The following is a 19795-nucleotide window of genomic DNA, read 5'->3' on the forward strand; positions in this document are numbered from 1 at the left end:
ACCAGTAAAGTGTTATTCTTGAACATTTCTAATTGTGTTGCAATCATTCTAGTGATCAGATTCAGTGGTGCATTCAGTTGGTCAGGCAAATTAGACTGATTTGCTCATTTCCAATTATGTTCCAAAGATGTGCATGTTAGGTGGATTGGCCCTGCTAAAATTGCCACATAGTGTTCAAAGATGTGTAGGTTAGGTGGATTAGTCAGGGTAAATGCAAAGAGTTACAGGGTTAGGGTGGGCTGCTCTTTTAGAGATTTGGTGCAGCCTCAATGGGCTGGATGGCCTCCTTCCGTACTATAGGGATTCTATGGCTCTAGGTTTGCTAACTTTGTGAAAATGTAAGATGCAAAGCACCTCATATCTTCTCTTAACATTAACTAGACCACCTGTTCCTCACCTTTACATGGGCCATTTCTGTTTCTTCCACTCCCTTCCTGTGCGTTTTAATGAAATATGTTTTCCATATAGAATCAGGTTGATTCCCAAGACTACCTGAATTATGCTCCTTCCCATTTTGTTCTGTGTGAAGTCTCTATTCCTCACAATGATCTTGTAATTCAGACTACCAAACCAGAACAGAGTTGATCCAGGCATGTCTGGTACTACGGACGGAATTCTACAACTTTGTCACATCCGTTTTGCGGTGGAAAAATGTCATAACATCGGGCTTGATGTGACTAGTGGGAATGGCACCCATTTTCGTGCCCAGTCTTATTTTACCCAGAGAAAAGCAAATTGACGCAATGAGAGCCTGCCCAAAATGGGCAAAATGTCAATTTGCATTTTTTGCATTTATCACAATGTCATTAGTGAGTTTCACTCCTAATCGTCCCAGATCACCTGCCTTAACGACCTTGTTTGCTGCAGTTTGTGGACTGGTCAGGAAAACACCTCTCCTATAAAAGTCAGATTAGGGTGTTTAATCACTGAGGATGAGCAAGGAGATAAGTTGCTGCTTTCAAACTGCTCAGAGGGGGTTGTTTTGTGGTGGCCATGCTGTGTTTTGGGTTGGGAGGAGCTGTGAGATGTTGGGGCTGGGCTGGGCTGGCTGTTGTTGCTGATGGAATCCAACCTTGGACTCTCAACATGGGCCCAGCTCAGAGTGCTGACCTCAGGTCTTAGCACTGACTCTCAGACCTAGGGCTAGCAGCAACAAGCACTGGTTCAGGTGGTGGATGGACTGGAACTCTCTGAAGTGGCAGTGTGTGTTGCTGGCCTTGGGGTGAGCACGGTTCTTTAGCCTCTCCATCCAGCAGGATTCCTGATCACCATCCATTGTCCCTTCTGGAGACTTCATCTGTCTCATGAAGACAAGATTGGCCACAGCCAAGTTCACTTCTTGCTCAATTAGCCCACAGACACGAGAAGCCCACATTATGGGATGGAGAGTGTAGCAGATTGAGGAGGAGCCACATTCAAGAGTGATTCAGAACCCTTCAGAAGTGTCAAAATGTGAAAAAGAACTCAAAGCTAGATCCTGGCTGCAATATAGAATGTAATTTTACCACCATTTTGTGGCAGGAAAATGTCGCAAAATCAGGCGTGATGCAACTAATGTGATTGGTGCCCGTTTTTGCACCCATTCCCATTTTTACCGAAAAAAATCAGCATGTTCAGGAGACCACGCAAAACGTCAAATTGCATTTTTTTGCATTCATCACACTATCATTAGTGAGTTTCACTCCCAATCATCCCAGCACACCTGCCTTAACTGCAGCCGGATTTGTTAGGAAAATACCTCCACTATAAAAGTCACATGCAGGCGCTTGAGCAGAGAGGGTGAGCAAGGAGGAAAGTCTTCACGTTAAAAAATACCATGCTGCTCAGAGGGCGTTGTTTGTGGCAGTCATGCTGCGCTTCAGTCGGGGGAGCCTGCAAGTGTGGGGGCGGGGTGGGTGGTGTGGGGTGAGGTGGTGGGGAGCTGCTGTTGCTCACAGGGTCCCACCTCGGACTCTCAGCACGGATCCGGCTCAGAGCGCTGACCTCGGTCTTAGCACAGACTCTGGATCCTAGTATTGGCAGCAGTAAGCATTGTTTCAGGTGGGGAATGGGCTGGAAACTCTCTGAAATGACATTGCTACAGCTTCAGGACTGTCAGGCAGCAGTGTCTGTGGCCACTACTGCATGGGTTCTGGGTGTGTGTTTGTCTGTAGGGAAGTGGGTGGCAGGGTGGGGGAATGGGGGGCTGTGTTACTATTCTAGGATCTGTGGGGAGGGATAGTATTGAGAAGTGTGTCGTGCTGGGGGTCTGTGGGGGTTATGGAGAATGTGTGCTGTTGGCCTGGGAGCAAGCATAGTTCTTTAGCCTCTCCATCTGTCTCTCCCCTGCTCCAAATTCACCCCACTATTCAGAGTCATGAGATGGCTTTTGCAGTGCAATACTGCTGCTCTTTTTGTTGCTGCTGGAGCTGAGGAGGAGGAGCAGGAGGATGAATTGCAGGCAGAGGAGGCCTGGGCTTTACCTTGCAGGAGGAGAGGGAGTCAGTTGCCGGAGACAGGACGCGGCTGCCATTCGTCCCGAGCAAGAGGGAGGGACAGGAGAAGGAGGGAGCAGAGACTGCGGCAGTTCTGTAAAGCATGTCCTTTGAACAGGCATCGCATACACTGATAGCCCTGACTTCAAAAGACAGTGCAACACCTGTGCCATTCCTTGCGGGACCTGGCACCTCAAGGCACAGGGGGACACCCACTCCCAGTGGCTGTGAAACTGACAGCCAGCTTGAACTTTTATGCTACCTGGTTCTTGCAGTCTGCCAGTGGACACCTTTGTGGCATTTCCCTTTGTGCTCCTGGGGGACGTAGGTTACCGGTTTCAGACAAGGCTGATGATGTCTGTCCGGAGGCCTGAGCTGAGGCAGAGACCTGGTATAATAAGGACCATGTTACCACCTGTTCAATAGTGGAGCAGTGCGCAGAGCTCCTCAAAATGTGATTCAGGTGCCTGGCAGGCTGGAGAGTGATGACAACTCACTATGCACGCTGGCGCCTGCACCTACACCTGGGTTGTGGATAGAACGTAGAAAAAAACTACAGCACAAACAGGTCCTTTGGCCCACAAGTTGCACTGAACATAATCCCTACCTACTAGGCTTTGCTAGAACCCTCTATCTTACAAAGTCCCATGTACACATCCAAGAACCTCTCAAAAAGCCCTATTGAATCCACCTCCACCATCACTGCCGGCAGCCGATTCCATGCACCCATCACCATCTGAGTGAAAAGTTTATACCTGACATCTCCTCTGTACCTACTCCCCAGCACCCTAAACCTGTGTCCTCCTGTGGCAGCCATTTCAGCCCTGGGAAAAAGTCTCTGAGAATCCACTCGAGATAAGGGAGCACTAAATACACATGGAGGGCCCTAGGGCAGGTGTGTTGGGGGGGAGGGAATCTCTTGTGGGATCTGGCCTGAGTGGGCAGGGTGCGGGGAGAGGAGAAATGGATTCTGTCAGCTGAGTTGTTTTTTTTTCTCTGGTTTTCCAGCACGTATGTAGCTTGTGGCTCCAAACTGAACTGCTGGCTGTCTGGTGAATTAAGCCCTGCCCACTGCCTCTAGTGGCTAGAAATGGTCTGGCCCATATTTTCATAGACTGAGTGCATAAAATTAGGACTGAAACTCGCCCAAAAAATGGATCAGCAACTCTCCCATTTTCACACTAGCTGGGCACTCAATCTCAAAATTCCACCCCGCATCTTTTAATTAATTACTGGTTGAGGTTCCCAACAAAGCAACAAGAGATGAAGGCTCTTGACAAGGCAAGAAGCAATGTAGTCCTGTGGAGTGGAATGCATGAATGAACACTCTAACTTTACCAATGATTATAAATTATATAGCATCCTTGCACCATAAGAACAGTTAAAGAAATCTCCTGTCTTCCATCCAAACTGCAATGAGGAAGCTGTTGAAAAACCATCCAGGAGCGAGGTAAGAAACAACATTGTTCATTGGTAACATGAATCAGTCAGACTGCAGTGATATACAGGCAAATGAAAGATGAATTGTCCCACATAAATTGGCTGACTCAGCAGGTTCCAAAAGAATGTTGTCACTGATCCAGCAATGTTAACATTTAATTGACACTCTTACAAATATAACCATAGAATCATAGAATGGTTACAGCACAGAAGGTGGCCATTTGGCCCATCTGGTCTATGCTGGCCCTCTGAAGGAGAGATTAACTTCGTGCCACTCCCTGCCTTTTTGCACAGTCTTGCAATTTTTTATTCAATGATTCAATTTTTTTTTGAGAGCTTCAATGTTTTACACTAAGTTCTTGCCATCCTTCTGTTAAGCTTCAAACCTGACAGATTGGCTGTAAAAAAAAACACAGCCCTGACAGTTCCAATTGTTTTTGAAAACCGGTCTTTCGAGTCAGTGTCACTGAATTTACTATGTAAAAAGTCAGAATAAGGAAATTGCCCAAAGGTCAGCAGCAGCGAGACAGAGACTGAGTTCTTGGTTGCAAAACGAGAGGGGACTTTGCATCTCCAAACTCTGTGAGCACACACAGTGATGCGGGTGCAAGATCCCACAAGAATCAGGAATTGAGATTTTCTCCAACAAGACCTCATTTTCTGATTTTCCCCACTCCTTGCCTGTGATGTAATGAGGCTGGCAACCTCATTTCCATATATTTTAACAAATTTGAGCCACAGGATCCTTCCTCACGAAATATTCGTACTGTGTCAATATGGCGTCAGGTGTACAAAGGTATATAAAAGTGGGAATCTGCTGGAGGTTTCAAGTTAAATATAATTTCTGGGGGGAGCGGGACATGCTTGAACAATGAGCATAGGTTAGCACTCTGGCAGTGCCAACTTGGTAAGAAGTCTCACAACACCAAGTACCATGAGGGAGGTTCCCCTTATGTGTTGGGGGGAATGCATTGAAACTTCTGTAGTCATGTGGGTGGAGATGAGGGGCTGCAGAGAAGGGCCCCCAATATTTATGTGGTGAGGAGATAGGAGAGGAGGAGGAGGAGGAGAGCCCCAGTAACTATATGGTGCATAGATGGGGAGGGGGGAGTGGGGAGGAAAGCCTCGATACTTGTGAGGTAGAGAGGGGAATGGAAGGGAGGAGGGCCCAGTTGCTGTGTGATTGTGGGAAGCTGGGGAGAGAGCGCCCCTGAACCTCTGTGATGTTGCGGGGGGAGGGGGTAGTGGAAAACAAGCTGTCTCGATGCTTGTGGAAGGGTCCCCCATTGCTGTAGGTGAGGTGGGGGGCGGAGTTAATTTTCAGTGCTGATCGGGGCACCCTTAAAGATGGCGCCCTGATCTGTTTGCAGCCTGCATTGCTGGCTCTATCAAGCACCACCCTGCCAGACTCGCAGTGGAAACCATACCCCAGATTCTCTGTGCACTAAATGCCAGATATATCAGGTACATGCTGGTTTTTAGTTATAGACAGACAGCCAACAAATTTTGGGAAAACTTTGCCCGGTGAGTGAGCAAGTTGAATGTTGGGCAGGGAAAAGAGTTGGTGGCATTGGGGAGGGGGGAGGGGTGTGACGGGGGATGTTTGATATTCAGTGGGGATATCACTTTTGAGGTTTAATACCAGAATTAAATAGAGTATACTTAAACTCTCGATTTTAAATCAGCATATAGACAGAATCTAATTTTATATTATGCCCTGATGGAGATACAGTTTTGGTGACATGCTGTGTTGATGTACCAGAGGCTTGAAAAATTGATCTGAAAAGTGCAGTTCAATTCAATCTATATCTATCTTGAGTTGTTGCTAGACGTCTAATTGGCTGTTCCTGGGAATAATGTTATTTGCATAAAATGAGCAGATTGCATTTATGGTATATTGTGGGTTGGCACCAGGGAACTCAGAATGGTAAGACTGTATTAGCTACAGAGTTAAATGGTTCTGTAAATTTAATTATTTTTCTGTAGCCGCTTTCCTAACATCAAGTTGATTGTTCTATGATTTATCAACCTTCGCAGATCAGCATTGGGCCTCCAATTTCACCGTTGTTATCATCACTCTGTCTACCACATGCATGTAATCAAAGAAAGACAACATTTATACAGCTCCTTTCACAATGTCTTGTATCTTTTCATAGCCAATTAAATGCTTCAGAGTCATAGTCACTGGTATAATTCAGATAATGTTATTAAATAGTAGAATAGGCTTGAGAGGCCGAATGGCTTACTCCTTCTCCCAGTATGTATGTTTATATGGGTGTCATTCTAAATGGATGAGATGAACTGGGCTAGATGGCCTTTGCCATTCATAATGATCTTGCAAACAGAGTGTTGAGTCTTGGCTGGAGTACTATTTATTTTGTTGCTAATGGAAGTTTATAATGAGCAGCCGCAGGAAGATGGAATTGCCAGGATAGGAGTATGTAACTAGCTTGTAGTAAATGAGTGAAGACCTGTTTTATCCTGCAAATGATTCTCAACAGTCTTTTCCATTAATTTCAGCCTTGTCCTCTTGTGTACTTGCCTGTTATCCAGCTCGATTGTGGCTTTTAAGAGTTTTTTGAGGAATTAAATATCATGATGAAGTTGTGTTTCATATCAGATATTGGAAGTATATTTAGTGAGAAGCAGCAGAGTCTTCAGACTTGCTGATGAAGAATACACAGGTAGAATTGTGAATCATTCAGTCCCTGTCCATTTAAACATTGTGTTGCCAAAAACCCCTGAGGGCTCCAATATCTCATCAACAGTGAATTCTTACATTCTTCAATGATTCCACTTTGTTGCTCAAGGGTTATTTGATCTTTCTACCTGAGAAAATAAGAATCCAATTGCACCCCTTCTATGAAATAATTATATTGAAAAATTTGCTCCCAGCAGGAGAAAGTCATTTAATTCATCTACAAAAGGGAAACATCATGCGCAGTTTATCTGGATTACAACTATTGACTCTTCACCCCAAATAAGAATTCAGTGTCTCCATGCTCACATAGTGTAATGTGCAGAGCATGTTAATAAGGTCCAGACAATCACCAAAATCAGTGTTCTCATCTGCACAGTATATAAATAACTAATGGGATATTTTCCTGTCAAATTAACATTATTGCACAATGCCGCTAAAGTAAAATCTCTGGTTAATAGTCACAGTGGGATCATCTATAGGGTACAACACAAACTAGCACCATTATGTTTTTGCTGCTCTGAATAGCTAATGATCCATGTTGCATATATAATTGGACAATATTTGTAACCAGATGCCAATAAAGGGCATTATCATTTTACTAACTCTTTCTATGATTGCTCATTTGATTGGTGAACCTTGAAAAGGGGAATAAAGTATCATGCATGATTGAGGGAGAGGCTTAAGTCTGGAGAAGATGGTACAAAATAAGAGAACATACGAACATAAGAAATAGGAGCAGGATTAGGCCATCTAGCCCTTTAAGCCTGCCCCGCCATTCAATAAGATCATGGCTGATCTGAAATGGATCAGTTCCACTTTCCCACCTGGTCCCCATAACCCTTAGTTCCCTTGTCTATCAGAAATCTATCTACCCGTGACTTAAATATAGTCAACGAGGCAGCCTCCTCCACTTCAATGGGCAGAGAATTCCAGAGATTCACCACCCTTTGAGTGAAGAAGTTCCTCCTCAACTCTGTTCTAAACTGCATCCCCCCTTACCTTGAGGCTGTGCCCTCTAGATCTAGTTTCCTTTCGAAGCGGAAAGGATCTCTATCTCTACCCTACCTAGCCCCTGCATTATCTTGTAAGTCTCTATAAGATTCCCCCTCAGCCTCCTAAACTCCAACGAGTACAGGCCCAGTCTATTCAATCTCTATTCATAAGCTAACCCCCTCACCTCCAGTATCAATCTGGTGAACCTTCTCTGTACTCCCTCCAAGGCCAGTATATCCTTTTGCAAATAAGGGGATCAAAACTGCACGCAGTCCTCCAGTTGTGGCTTCACCAGTTCCTTGTACAGTTGCAGCAAGACTTCTCTGCTTTTATATTCTATCCCCCTCACGATAAAGGCCAACATTCCATTCGCCTTCTTGATCACCTGCTGAGCCTGCAGACTGAGAAGCACCTGGGCCCATCGTTTCTCTGCTTGGCCCTGGGTAGGATTGACCACTGCATACTACGTACTGAGATCAGGTCCCATCTTCACATTGAGGATACCCTCCATCTCGGTGTGTGTGGTACTGCCACCAAAACTGGACATTCATGAGACACTGTGGGCCACTATCAACAGTACAATTGCATTCAACCACCATCTATAACTTCATGGCCTGGCATTAACCCTACTCTCCTATTACCTTCAAACAGGAGGATCAAACCTGGTTCAATGAAGACTGCATGGTAGAGGGGAGTGGGGAGAAATGACAGGAGCAGCACTAGGCATACTTAAAATGAGGAGTCAGCCTGGCGAAGCTATAACACAGAACTACTTGCATGTCAAACAGCAGAATAACATGCAATAGTCAGATCTAACATGATCACACAGCTAACAGATCAGATCAAAGCTCTTCAGTCCTATCACATTCAATCACTAATGGTGGGGGACAATTAGACAAGAAACTGGAGGAGGAGGCTCTGTAAATACCCCACCCTCAAAAGCCAAGACATCAGTGCAAAAGACAAGGCTGAAGAATTCATCTTCAGCCATAAGTGCCAAGTGGGTGATCCATCTTGGCTTTCTCCTGAGGCCTCCAGCATCAAAAATGCCAGTTTGCAGTCAAATCAATTCACTCCAAGGAAAATTCCAACCCAATGTTTCCACTCTTTGACCTTTAAATAGTACAGAAACATTGCCTTGATACAAATGCTGCCTGTCTACAGAACCTCACAAGATGATATCCATCACGTGAAGTTCCTTATCTAACAGGGCAAGATGCAACTTTCTATGTTTTTCATACCATTTTAGCCTTTCTATCATCTTATGCTCTCATAAGAACGTAAGAATTAGGAGCAGGAGTAGGCCATCTAGCCCTTCGAGCCTGCCCCGCCATTTAATAAGCTCATGGCTGATCTGAAGTGGCTCAGTTCCACTTTCCCGCATTCACCCCATAACCCTTAATTCCCTTGCCTACCAAAAACCTATCTACCCGTGACTTAAATATATTTAGTGAGGTAGCCTCCACCACTTCAACAGGCAGAGAATTCCAGAGATTCACCACCCTTTGAGTGAAGAAGTTCCTCCTCAACTCTGTTCTAAACTACCCCCCCCCCTTATCTTGAGGCTGTGCCCTCTAGTCCTGCTGTCCTTTCTGAGCGGGAAGAATCTCTCTACCTCTACCCTATCCATCCCCTTCATTATTTTATACATCTCTATAAGATCCCCCCTCATCCTTCTAAACTCCAACGCGTCTGTCTATGTCCTTCAGTATGTAGATAGGCCAACTAGAGGTGAGGCTATATTGGATTTGGTGCTGGGAAATGAGCCAGACCAGGTGCTGGACTTGGAAGTTGGTGTGCATTTTGGTGATAGTGACCACAATTCGGTTACGTTCACCTTAGTGATGGGAAGGGATAGGCATGAACCTCGGGTCAGTAGTTTTAGCTGGGGTAAGGGTAATTATGAGGCTATTAGGAGTGAGTTAGGAAGCATAGATTGGACTAGGAGATTACAGGGACTGGGAACATCCGAAATGTGGAGTTTTTTCAAGGAGCAGCTACTGCAAGTCCGTGATAGGTATGTCCCTGTCAGGCATGGAGGAATTGGTAGATCTAGGGAACCGTGGTGCACTAAAAGAGTTGAGTCGATGGTTAAAAAGAAAAAGGAGGCTTATGTTCGGATGAGATTTGAGGGCTCAGGTAGTGCACTTGAAAGCTTTAGATTGGCTAGGAGGGAGTTGAAGAGTGAGTTAAGAAGGGCTAAAAGAGGACATGAGAAGACATTGGCTGATAGGATTAAGGAGAATCCTAAGGTGTTCTATAGGTATGTCAGGAACAGAAGGTTGGTCAGAGCAAGATTAGGGCCAGTTACAGACAGCAGAGGGAAGTTGTGTGTGGAACCGGAGGAGATTGGAGAAGCATTGAACCAATATTTCTCTTCGGTGTTCACGCAGGGGGACATGAATATAGCTGAGGAGGACACTGGGTTGCAGGGGTGTAAAATAGACAGTATTACGGTTGATAAGGGGGATGTGCTGGATATTCTTGAGGGGCTGAAAATAGATAAGTCCCCTGGTCCGGATGGGATCTACCCTAGGATTCTCTGGGAGGCTAGAGAGGTGATTGCAGAGCCTCTGGCTCTGATCTTCAGGTCGTCATTGGTCTCTGGTGTAGTCCCGGAGGATTGGAGGATAGCGAATGTTGTCCCATTGTTTAAGAAGGGGAACAGAGACTTTGCCGGGAATTATAGACCGGTGAGTCTTACTTCTGTTGTGGGCAAGGTTTTAGAAAAAATTATTAGGGATAGGATTTATAGTTATTTGGAGTGTAATGAATTGATTAGAAATAGTCAGCATGGTTTTGTAGCGGGTAGGTCGTGCCTTACTAACCTTATTGAGTTTTTTTGAGAAGGTGACCAAAGAGGTGGATGGGGGCAAGGCAGTTGACGTGGTATATATGGATTTTAGTAAGGCGTTCGATAAGGTTCACCATGGTAGGCTTCTGCAGAAAATGCAGATGTATGGGATTGTGGGTAATCTAGGAAGTTGGATCAGGAATTGGCTAGCAGATAGGAGACAGAGGGTGGTGGTTGATGGTAAATATTCATCATGGAGTTCAGTTACGAGTGGTGTGCCTCAGGGATCTGTTTTGGGGCCACTGTTGTTTGTAATCTTTATTAATGATCTGGATGAGGGTATAGTTGGGTGGATTAGTAAATTTGCTGATGACACCAAAGTCGGAGGTGTGGTAGATTGTGAGGAAGGGTGTCATAGTCTGCAGGGAGACTTAGATAGGTTGCAGAGCTGGGCCGAGAGGTGGCAGATGGAATTTAATGTGGAGAAGTGTGAGGTAATTCACTTTGGTAGGAACAACAGATGTGTCGAGTATAGGGCTAACGGGAGGACTTTGAATAGTGTGGATGAACAGAGGGATCTAGGTGTATGTGTACATAGATCCCTGAAAGTTGGGAGTCAAGTAGATAAGGTTGTTAAGAAGGCGTACGGTGTCTTGGCGTTTATTGGTAGGGGGATTGAATTTAGGAGTCGCAGCGTCATGTTGCAACTGTACACTACTCTGGTGCGGCCGCACTTGGAGTACTGTGTGCAGTTCTGGTCCCCACATTACAAGAAGGATGTGGAGGCTTTGGAGAGGGTGCAGAGGAGGTTTACTAGGATGTTGCCTGGTATGGTGGGGAGGTCCTATGAGGAGAGACTGAGGGATTTAGGGTTGTTTTCGTTGGAAAGAAGGCAGCTAAGAGGGGATCTTATTGAAACATATACGATGATTAGAGGTTTAGATAGGGTGGATAGTGATAGCCTTTTTCCTCGGATGGAGAAAGCTAGCACGAGGGGGCATGGCTTTAAATTAAGGGGGGGTAGCTACAGGACGGATGTCAGGGGTAGGTTCTTTACCCAGCGGGTGGTGAGGGATTGGAATGCCCTGCCTGCTGCAGTTGTAAATGCGCCTAGTTTGGGGGCGTTTAAGAGATCTATGGATAGGTTTATGGACGAAAAGGGATTGGTATAGGCTAGTGGGTCATTGTTTTTGTAACTGGTCGGCGCAACATCGTGGGCCGAAGGGCCTGTTCTGCGCTGTAATGTTCTATGTTCTATGTTCTATGTTGTTCCTATCGGGTTAACTTTAGTCCCCAACAAACATTCATACAAAGTCAAATCAACAATGGTAGTAGCATTTTAATTGTTGACAAAAACATTTCTGAGAAACCATAAATAGTTTACATAGCATCAGAGTGAAGCGTATAAAATTATTTATTCTCAGCAGCAATTTTCGGAGCAAATGCCAACTGTTCCATAAACGCTATCCTCAAATTTGTTTCCATATTACTACATATTACATGTAATAACAAATAACATTTTACATATCACTTGTCTCGATTAAAGCCGGTTAAAGTTAAAACCTGGGCCTTCTACTATTCACATACAATAATTAGTCTGTTCATATGCATTACTTCCTATGCCAGTAAAAACTTGAACTTTAAGCAGCCTTCCCTTCAATATGCATTGTCCTTCATTTTTCTACATTAAGATCCATACTACTCATTTAGCCCTGCTACAGAATTGATTCAGATCTTTCCCAATGCCTACCAAATCAATTAACTCCATAGCTCAGTATCATTTACAAATGTTACAAGAAGTTCAAATTTCAAAAGGGATTTGATAGAGGTGTTCAGAATTGTGTGTCATTTTGTTCGAGTACATAAAGAGCTGTTGACACTGCCAAGAAGATAGATAACCAGAGAACACAGATTTAATTAAGCTGGCAAATGAATTGGGGGGAGGATAAGGAGAATGTTTTCTTTAAATGGCACACAGTGGAACTGAAATGCATTACCTGAAAGATTGTTGGAAACAGCATTGAAGAGGAAAAATTTTCAGGCCAAAAAATTCAAGAGCGGGACAAATTAATATGTCTTTCAAAGAGCTGGCTTGGGTATGATGGGTTGAATGGCCTCCCCTCTGTGCTATCTGATTCGATAAAATCGCTTCTGAATGATGTGACCCAGAATAAACTGCTAGTCACGGCTCTCAGCCAAAACATTTCTACCATTTATCATCACTTACTTTCACATATCTTTCCAGTCCAGTTAACACCATTTTGCATAGATATTAGCTTTTCTTAAATTCTTCCAGGTCTCAAATATCCTCAGACAGTCCAAGTAAATTGTATCCTGTGGGTAACACTCGTCCATTGGATTACTGACTTCCACATGGAATCTCAGCTGATAAGTGAGGGCACGACTGATTGCTTCTACATTTTTAGAAGCTCTGTTCCTTACGGTTCCTGTGTATTTCCAATATATATTAACGGCACCTTCCATAATACTGCCAAACAACTTTCTTATAGATGCTGGAATAATTGAGGGATAATTGCTTGGCCTATGACTCACTTCATTTTTGAATCTATCAACACTCAGGTACAAACCTAATGTTCCCAGAGCTTTTAAAAGTATGAAACAGGAGTTGCCATCTTTGTCTTGATTCCTGAAGAACATGACTCAGTTGATTTATGAGTGTAACATTAATTACATTGGCATCTAGGAACAGTAGTAGGCCATTCAGACCTTCAAGTGTATTCAGCCATTCAATTATTTCATAGCTCATCTGTACCTAGACTCCATTTACCTATATTTGATCTATGTCCCCTGATAACTAATGAAATTCTGTCCACATCAATCTCGGAAAATGTAATTGATAAAGAATCCAAAGCCTATTAAGAGTGAGAATTTGCCATTTGAAAACTTGGATATATAATTAACCATTAGAAAACAGACAGGTAGAAACAAAATGTGTGCAGTGAATGATTCCTGTGAGAACATTTAGGCCCAATGTACAGTGAACCTCCATTTGGTGAGATGCACATTCCTACTGGAAGGAGAACTATGTCCAATTACAGTTGTCAACCCTACAAGTTTACAAAGTTATACATTTACAGAACAAAACAGGCCTTTCAGCCCAACAGGTCCACGGTAGTGTTTATACTCCACATTAGCCTCTTCCCATCCCACTTCATCTAACCTATTAATGTATCATTTTATTCCTTACTTCCTCAAGTCCTTATCCAGCTTCCTCTTAAATACATCTGTGCTGTTCATCTACTGCCTGAGGTAGTGAGTTCCATATTACATATGAGCATATCAGTTAGGAGCAAGAGAAGACCCCTCATGTTGCTCTACCATTCAATTAGATCATGGCTGCTCTGATTGTAACCTCAACCCCACATTCCTGCCTATTACTAATAACCTTTCACTCCCTTGTTAATCCAATCTTTCTAGCTCTGCCTTAGAAATATTAAAAGACTCCGCTTTCTCCGCCTTTTTGAAGAGGAGAATTCTCAAGACTCGTGACCCTCAGAGAAAAAACTCTCTTCATCTCTGTCCTAAATCAGCGACTCCATATTTTTAAGCACTGACCCCTCGTTCTAGATTCTCTGACAAGAGGGAAGATCTACTCCACTTCCAACCTATCAAAATTCTTCGGAGTATTAAAGGTTTTGATCAAGGTGCCTCTTCCTCTTCTAAACTCTAGTGGATGCCAACTTAACCTTCCTAACCTTTCCTCAAAAGACAACCCGCCCAATCCTGGACTATCTGGGTAAAGATATTTCTCCTCGTTTCCCTATTGGATTATTTTCATATCATTTGATTATGAAAAGCAAAATGGGCCAGAATTCTCCATGCTCGATCGAGACAGGCATGTTCAGTGATGAGAGAAGGCCCTAGTTGCATTTCCCAATGATGTGAATCCAGAATGTGATATTTTTCCTCCCCCACTTCCCCATCAATGATGGGCCACATTGCCATTTGGCCCCTCGAATCTATGCTGGGCCTCTGAAGGAGCAAATCACTGATTACTACTCTTCTGTCTTTTCCCTACAATATTTCCCCTTTTCAGATAATTATCCAATTCTCTTTTGAAAGCTTGATTTGAACCAGTTTTCATCACACACCCTGGCAGTATATTCCAGATCTTTATCTCTGTCTTCTTGAAAAAGATTTTCCTCAAGTCACCATTGCTTCTTTTGTCAATGACCTGAAATCTGGAGACAGTAAGAAATCTCACAACACCAGGTTAAAGTCCAACAGGTTTATTTAGTGTCACATGCTTTTGGGGTGCTGCTCCTTCATCAATCAACAGGCAGCCCTGGACAATTTAGCCCGGTATCTCTACTGCCTCCCACCAGCAGCCAGTGTCTCTCCCCATCCCCTCCCCACTAGTAGCCAGTGTGACTCCCCACCCCCACCAGCCATTGTCTCTCTCCCTAGCCCCCACTAGCAGCTGGTATCTCTCCCCACCCCTTCCTCACCAGCAGCCAGTGTCTCTTCCCCTCCGTCACTCCCCACCACAGCCAATATCTCTCCTCTTCCAGTAGCACCTCCAGCACAATAGTTGCTCTCCTCCCAAGCTCTGCAGCCAGCAACCACCCACCCCCACCTTCCCCCCCCACCCAAGCTGAGCAGCCACTTTCTGTCCCTGCTCACCAGCTACTGAAGAAAGCTGATCCTCCAGTTAGAAACTGGTTCTCACCCACAGTTGCTGTTGATCAGCTCACCAGTGATCCTTGCAACAACAAATGCAGGAGTGAAACGTCCTGTGATTAGAGGAGCAGAACTTTGAAAAGTTTCCAAGTGTACTCACTGAGATGTTGAACATGGGTCTGAAGGCCAGATGGAGAGGACTGACAGAAAAGGTTGTGACCTGTGGACCATGTGTTGGACAAGCCTGGTCTAGATCACTAATGTATCTGGAAGAACAAGGTTCCTAACATCAATCCATGGATAGCTCCACAATTCTCCATTCCAAGAAACAACCATCCACCACTACTCTTTGTTTCCTGTCATTTTGAATTATTTCACTATTATTCTTATTTTGTAATGAAAGCTTTATTCCAGGAAGGGGAACTAGTGTGGTGTTCCTGGCCCCATGGAAAAACATTCAACCTCCTGTGACCAGACTTCCCCACATTTCCTGGTAGTGGTGACCTTGTCATTCCCATTCCCTCCTGCCATCCCCTGCTGGGTTTGGGCAGGAGTCTGAGCCAGAACACACCAATGAGATTCAGTGCCCAAAATAGTTCTTTGGATTAATATGCAACATCACCATTTGCCCAGGCTGCTGCAAATACCTTTCAAAGGGCTAAGCACTAGTTTTGTACTTAAAAAATAATAATACTCAGGATATGGGGTCAAGATCATATTTACTGCCATAGTCACTCTGAGAAGATGGTGCTGGATCTTCTTGAGTCAGGAGGGAGGTACGGTGGCACGGTGGTGCCTCACAGCACCAAGGACCCGGGTTCGATTCCCAGCTTGGGTCACTGTCTGCGGGGGTTTCCTCCCACGGTCCAAAGATGTGAGGGTTAAGTTAATTGGCCATGTTAAATTGCCTGAGTGTTCCAGGATGTGTAGGTTAGAGGGATTAGTGAGGTAAGTATGTGGAGTTGTGGGATTGGACCTGGCTGGGATTGTCACCAGTGCAGACTCAATGGGCCTAATGACCTCTTTCTGTACTGTAGGGATTCTATAACTCTACAAACAAGAAAATATTTACTTGAGTAGCTCTCTGCCTGACAGAGATTATCCCATTCTGTGACTAATATATTATTCATGCTTCCAAGTTTGCCTCACTAGTATTTAAAGTGACTTCCCTATTCTCTCTAATACCAAATTCAATCAGATCTGGTCATGATACACAAGATGCACCCTTACCATCAGATTATTAACCAATTCTGGTTTGTAACTCATCACTAAAATCCAATGGGTTGAAGTTTTTTTTTTGAAGTGTTGTCTTGATGGGAAAAGCAGAGGACAGCCCGTGCCAGCTGCCCTGCCAGGTTTTCCTGCTGTATAAAATGGCAGGGGTGGGTCCAACAATATAATGCTAGTGGGATGGGTTCATTCAGAACCCGTCCTGTCAGCAAACCTGTCTCCTGATGAGATTGGGGGGGGGGGCAGCAAACTGAAAGAAATAAAGGCAGAAACACCCCATAGAACCCTTCACTACCCTCACATAGGCCCGGGCATGATCCATTACCCCCTTGGGGACTGTACTTGGCTATGTGCTGCCAGTGGATTCTGTTCACCAGGTCCCTGTTTGACAAGACCTGCTGTACACCCCGCGGATGTGATGTCACCTCAGCGAGGAGGGGGTGGGGGACATATTCCTAAGTGGGGAAATGATACAGCAGGAAGGCTCACTAGTGGATGTTAATGGAGTTTCCAACCTTTCATGGCAGGAACCTCATTACAACATTGTTGGGGAAGAGGGGGACGGGCGAAGACAATCTCCACAGGAAATTTCCCCAGCATAAAAACCACTTTAGGACTCCCGTTGAAGTCTTTGCCTCTCCAGATTCTCCCACCAAAGACGGGGACAGGAAATCACTGCTTTATTCCTCTTCAGTTCCAGAAGACAATCCAAAATATATCTCAGAAATTCAGTGGCCTTTATTGCTTGAGCTGTACTGCTTCTCTCTGTCCATGAGACAGATAAAATCTTGCACAACATTGTTAAAGATGGATGTACTGGTGGCTGGTGTGCACAGTGTAACATTTTAAGGACAGAATAATTTATTTAAATGAAATCCTTTGTCTTGTTTCTGATTTTCAAATGAGTGCTTCATTTACAATGTACTGAATTCTCTCAGTACAGCAAGGCCCCTATATTTACTCAATGCATTTCCCAAACCCACATTAAAGAACATGAAAAGAGAATGTTCCTCCACATCCGCCCTCTGCTCCCAACATCCCAGACATCCCTACTGCTACCTACTGATTCTCTTAAGGTAGATAGTCAATATCTTTTCCCAAAGGTAGGGCATAGGTTTGAGGTGAGAGGAGAGAGATACAAAAAGGTCCAGAGGGACAATCTTTTCACACAGAGGGTGGTGAGTGTCTGGGACGAGCTGCCAGAGGCAGTAGAAAAGGTGGGTACAATTGTCTTTTAAAAAGCATTTAGACAGTCACATGGGTAAGATGGCTGTAGAAAGGGATAAGGGCCAAACATGGGCAATTGGCACTAGCTTAATGGTAAATACTGGGCAGCATGGACAAGTTGGGCTGAAGGGCCTGTTTCCATGCTGTAAACCTCTATGATTCTCTGTCTATGACTAATCACTGATTACCTTTCCTACACTCTACATCCAACTGGCCTAAAGCCTAATCACTTTTATGTTCTTTAATGTGGGGTTGAGGATTCCTGCTCCTCATTTAGGCAAATATAGGGGCCTTGCAGTTCAACATGCGGATCCTCCGAGGGCAACAACTGATCCCTCCAGTCACCTACTGCAATTGTCGCTCAGTCTAAGGCTCAATCATTCATATTTTATCATTTACCCAAGGGCTTTTGCAACACGAAAGAATATTCACCGGCAGCTTGACTTAGCACCCTGGTTCCAATGATCCAAGGTTCAATATCAGAGATATCTCAGGCCTCACCATTCAGGCATAAGAAATTTTCCCTATGCCCCTGTATTTATGCGAACAGTTCTATGGTATAGAAGTTTGGTTTAAAAATGATATTCAAATGTGACTGGTTAAAAAAATGTTACTTTTGTAACCATGTTACACATAAGATACAAGTTCAAAGTTTGCATCAGGTTTATCAAGAATATACATTATTTCCTCAGTATAGAAAAGTCAATAATTTTAAAGCCAATATATTTCAAAGTTACTTTATATATTCAAAGCCTTCATACAAACACACACACAGAATATTTTCTTCTGTTTGTCGAAAGTGCTTTAGCATCTCTCGGTTATTACTTGTGCTTCGAAGTAAATCACAGAAGGAGATGCATGTGACATAGATGCTTGTCTTTCTGCAGTGTGTAAAGGTAGTTTTCTTTTATGTTTTGGTCAAATACCTCAAGGGAGTCACATTGTTGAGACATGTAGGCCACAAACCCATTGTCACTGGGAAGATGGATTGGTGCCATTATTAGTTTATGTCTACTGCTGATAGTTTCGCTGAGTATCTAATATACATGCTGCACGCCTTATTGCTCTGTTGAAAAATGTTCTGTCTATGTGGACGTGCTCGGTTATTTGATCATTGCCCGCAGTGAAGATGAGCTTCTGTCTTCTGGGGGATTAAGGATTCGGTGTGACATGTAACTAATGCAGAATGGTACAGGATTAAGCCTTGTGAGCAGGCCATGGAAGAAGGAACCTGTACAAGTTGCATGGTAATTATCTGTAAGTGCTGAACCTTCTTTCTTGCCTAATGTGCCATAACTCATTGTGAACAAAAACATCACACTTAATGAGGGAACTGTAAACCTAGACGCCATTGGTTTTTGACAGCATAAACCTTAAATATTTTATATTAAAGTCATTGCCTCAGTGATCCTGAAATTATAGCAATAGCAAACATGTTTTCATTCTCCCCCCTCCTAGAGCTCCATGTCTGTGACTCTGGTAAATAACTTATCGTGTAGAATCTTCATTCATTCCTTATCTCATAAAATCCAGAGTTAGCATTGTAATGTGTATCAATTGCAGGTTAACCATCATAAAATCAAATTACTGTGTTACTAAGTGTTCCTTCATAATATATTTAAAGGGTTTCAGCTACATAAGACACAATGGAGTGATAATTCCTTTAGGTCTGCTTCTGAGTTTGTAATTTGCACCGTGCATGTAAAGTGTGCCTGAAGCAAGGTACTGAAACAAATCTGAAACTGAGCCTCAGGCCCAATTAATGTTTATTTGGGTGAGTTGCTGACAAATATCATATCTCCAGATAGAGCTTTCTCACCTTAAGTGAATCAACATCAGGTCTCAATATTATCCAGTGGTGAGATATTTGGAGTGACATCTAGGTGGAATGTTGATCGGGATTATTGTGGAGCTGGGGGAAGACCTTCTGCTTCTCCTGTCTACAAAAATGAATCTTTAAAAAAAGTTTAAAACCAAAGCTCAGCTTTAGTTGCTGCTGTTTCTTGGGTCACAACGGATGTTGAAGAAATGTGTTCCGAGACTTCCTGCAAACATCAGGATTCACAGTGCACCTGAAATAGATGTTTCTACTGGGTCAAAAATGAGGGAATGGGACATGCGTGTGATGGGCCAAATAGACTTTATATATGCTGTAACTATGCTATAATTTTATGAAATATGTAAATGATGACATTATATCAGGCTTACCATCTGTTTTCGGCATTCAACAGGAGGATCCAAAAAACTAGTCTTTTTCTTTCTGTTCTATGATGCCCTCGTCAGATTGCTGAAGTG

The sequence above is a fragment of the Carcharhinus amblyrhynchos genome, chromosome 1 (assembly GCF_965287045.1).
Source record: "Carcharhinus amblyrhynchos chromosome 1, sCarAmb.v2.hapA, whole genome shotgun sequence".
Lineage (NCBI taxonomy): Eukaryota > Metazoa > Chordata > Chondrichthyes > Carcharhiniformes > Carcharhinidae > Carcharhinus > Carcharhinus amblyrhynchos.